Genomic DNA, 4070 nt, shown 5'->3' on the forward strand with positions numbered 1-4070 from the left:
GTCAGGCTGTAGTTGCAAAGCCAAATGAGATTGTATCTTGCATTAACAGGGTATGGATGTAAGGGAAGTAAACATAAGTATGCCACTGTACTGTATAAAGCATTAGTAAGACCACACCTTGAATATGGAGTACAGTTTTGGACACCAGTCCATAAAAAAGACATGATGGAAATAGAATAAGTGCATCGAAGAGCCACCAAATTAATAAAGGAGATGGAAAATCTGACTTACTATTTGAGGAAAAGCAAGCTAAATTAGATTTATTTACATCCAAAGGACAGTACAAATGACACAGGGACACCCCTTATGGTTGGAGAAGTGAAGATTTCACCAGCAATAAAGGAAAGTGTTCTTTACAGTAAGGGCAGTTAAAATGTGGAATTCATTACCCATGGAGATTGTGATGGCAGATACAATAAATATCTTAAAAATTAAAGGTTGGACATCTTTTTAGAAAGGAAAGTTATACAGGGATATACCAAATAAGTGAACATGGGAATATGAACTCCTTATATGTTGATCCAGGGAGAAATCTGATTGTCATTATTGGAGTCAGGAAGGAATTAATTTTTTTCCCTTATGAGACAGCATAGGGTTTTTTCACTTGGATTTTTTTATTTGCCTTCCTTGGGATCATAAATACAAATATCGGATAAGTATCTGTTGTCTAAATTTTACACAGTTGAACTTGATGGACATATGTCTTTTTTCAGCCTCCTCTTCTATGTAACTATGTAATATGTACCTATACTTTGCCACATGTAATAATGGGTTTCACTGAAAGGTTTGTATTTTATTAAATACTGTACTAAAGGAATAGCTCGTGGTAATGTCACTTGTCACTGCCTCTGAAGTGGGAAATCTTGATTCAAATCCAAGTGTTCGCTCTTGGAAACATTGGGTGAGTTATTTTACCTCCGTGACTCGGGCACCAAATTGTAAGCTCTTCAGGGTATTGTGCCTGCAAAATTCTATCTACAGAGCTGTGTACATCGTCCGTGTTTATATAAGAAAATATAAGTGTTAAAGAGGACTCGATGAGTAGAAGTGTCGTAGCTTCTCCCTTTACAGCCCGAGATGCTCAGAAATAGATTAGAAGCTATTTTGGCTGCAGTATTATCCCCCTTCTGCAGGACCCTGGGATCACAAAGTACCACTAAATTGTAAACGATTTGGGTGAAAGTATTATAGTTTTCCTCTGTTTTCCTGCAGGTCCCGGATTCCTTGCACAAGTCCCTGTTCCCCTCACATCACGGGAACGGGGCAGGTAGAACTGCAGGAAGCAGAGCCTTATATAGGACCAGGTCAGTGTCTGGAGAGGGAAGTCACTTACACATTTTGACTTGTACTTCATGTCCCATCTGAAAATAGACCCACATTTACCAGCTGTGAATCAGCACTGCCCTATCCAAACACACTTACAACTTCTACTGCTCCATATAACAGCCCCAATAACTTCTATTTTCACTCCATATAACTATTCCTTCCTACATCACTTCATCAGGCCATACCAGAGCAAGGTACCTTGAAATTAATGGTTTTCATTTCACAGTAAAACGTCTACATTAGTTTTCAATACAGACCTTTAAGTGGGACTGCACCTGTATTTACTAGTTTAGACTAAATATATCACTAGCTCATATTCCAAACATCCCTCTCTCCTCTAAATCTGGATTTCATAAACATGTTTAAACCCTACAAACCCCAAAGGTCCTGTAAAGCATTATACAGACACCTGCTGCTTCTCACTTAGCTGCAGGAGCTGCCCTGGGAGTAAACGGGTTAAATCAAGGCAACGCCTATTATAAGCAGTGGTTAAAGCAGGGGTGCGCAAACTGGGGGCGCGAGATTCTCTGCGGGGGGTTACAGAGGCCCCGTGCGCTTCCCGAAAGCATTTAAATTAAATGCCGGGGAAGCAGCGAAGGCCTCTATAACCTCTCCTTACCTTGGTTCAGACAGCTGCTACTGATGCACCGCCATAGCAATGCGGGGACGTGACGTCACGTTGCCATGGCAACCTGATAGCATGACGCCAGAGCCAAGGTGAGGAGGAGGAGGAGGGGGGTGGGGGCGCGCGCGAGGAGAGGGGGACAGCCGTCAGGGGGGCGCAGTGGAAAAAGATTGCGCTCCCCTGGGTTAAATGGTGAAGTTTCTGGAGGTGTTCAGTACCACTGCTTTTTATTTACAAATCAACACTGTTTTTAAAGTATAGGACAAAATGTTTGCAAATTGGGCGTTTAAATTCCCTTATTTAATTGGGCTCTTCTGGAACCAGGCCCAGTACCACTACGTTTAACAACACTTTACGCAGTGATTATAAGGAATGCTGTTTCTTTCAGACCCTGAATCATATGATCAGGAGCGGACCTACTGCAGGAAGAGAGATACCATCGACGAGCAGGTACCTGCTGTGTCTGAGGCTTTAAACTGTTAGCTCTTTGGGCAAGTGAGGGATAGAAGGCTGATATAGAATCTCTTTGTGTTGCAGGAATCCGTGTGTGCGCTATCCCGCCATCCCGCCGCCTTTCTCCGTCCCCAACTTCCCTCTTTTATTTTTAAAATAAGTAATTAAAAAAAAGAAAATCAAACGAATGTCGTATTTCTTAATACAAAATAATTGTTGACCGATAATAAAATATTTTTCTTCTTATATAGTGCTGGCAGTATTCACAGCGCGCGGGAGCAGCATCGGGAGGCAGGTGTCTGCAGCGGGGCCGGTGGCAACTACTGTAACCAGCTGCTGGGGCCCCCGCAGCACCGCCACCTCCCCCCTCAGCATCGGGCATCCACCCCAAGCAGCAGCAGCATCGGGGCACCGCCACCCCCACTGCCACCCACCCCCCACCCCCGCAAGGACCGGGACGTCCCGCCACCCCCCGCACATTATTGAAGCACTGCCACCACGCCGCCCCCCCCCCCCCCCTAAGGTAACTCTGATTTTTATATATATGTATGGGGGTATTTTTTATACGTGTTGGGGTATTTTTTATATGTATTGGGGGTGGGAAGTTTTTTGGTATATATCTTGTGGGGGGAATTATGTGGGGGGACAGACGGAATGAGTGAGCATGGGGTAGTTGACAGAGGGAAAGGAGAGGGGGTGAGTGAGGAAAAGAGGGAGTAAGAGTGAGAAGCAGGGGAGAGAAATACATGCGAGGCGGGAGAGAGATGGGTGAGACGTAAAGGGAGAGAAATACATGGGAAGGGGGAGGAGAAAGAGAGGGGGCCCGTGAGGTGTGAAATGGGGGGTGGCTGGCAATACCGCCGACATGGGGGGGGGGGGGCCTGCTTAAAATGTTTGTCCCGGGCCCCACGATTTCTGTTGGTGGCCCTGGGTACGTGGCAGGGAATTCCAGAGAGAGGGGGCAGCATAGGAGAAGTCTTGCAGGAGGGAGTGAGAGAAGGTGCTAATATTTGAAGAAAGGTGGATGTAGGGGGCATTTAGATACGTATTTGTGGATGAGGCCGGAGATGTTAGGGGGTTGGTATCGTTGAGACCTTTTGTAAGTCATTACTAGGGTTTTACATGTAATTCTAGAGGCTACGGTATGGGAAGTCAGTGTAGGGATATGCGTAGTGGAGCGGCGAGTGAGGTAGATGAGTCTAGCGAAAACTTTAGGAATAGTGAGAAATCCCTAGAATTGGCACAGGGCTCCCAGGCAGCAGGGTGATTAGTGGGTTAGTTTATCACTTAACTTTTAATATGTCGTTCAAAATAGACAATAAGGCAGCAAATTGTGATATACATGTTAAAAAACTGATGCATTCATTGATCAATTCATTTAAACTACATATTACAACTTAAGTGATAAGATAACTCCCTAATCAGCCTGGGAGCCCTGTGCCAACTCTAGGGATTTCTCTCTCTTCCTAAGGTTTCTGTCCTTTGAGCATATCCCTATTGAGCGCCTCCCAACATACATTTACATATATTCACGATTGCTATGCAAAGGTTCTTTGTGGTGTTCGGTGAGTCTAGCATCAGCATTTTGGATGGATTGGAGTTGAGAGGCGGACAAGGGGAATGCCAACTACGAGAAGGTGGCAGTAATCGAGGTGGGACAGGATGA

The sequence above is a fragment of the Ascaphus truei genome, chromosome 4 (genome assembly GCF_040206685.1).
Source record: "Ascaphus truei isolate aAscTru1 chromosome 4, aAscTru1.hap1, whole genome shotgun sequence".
Lineage (NCBI taxonomy): Eukaryota > Metazoa > Chordata > Amphibia > Anura > Ascaphidae > Ascaphus > Ascaphus truei.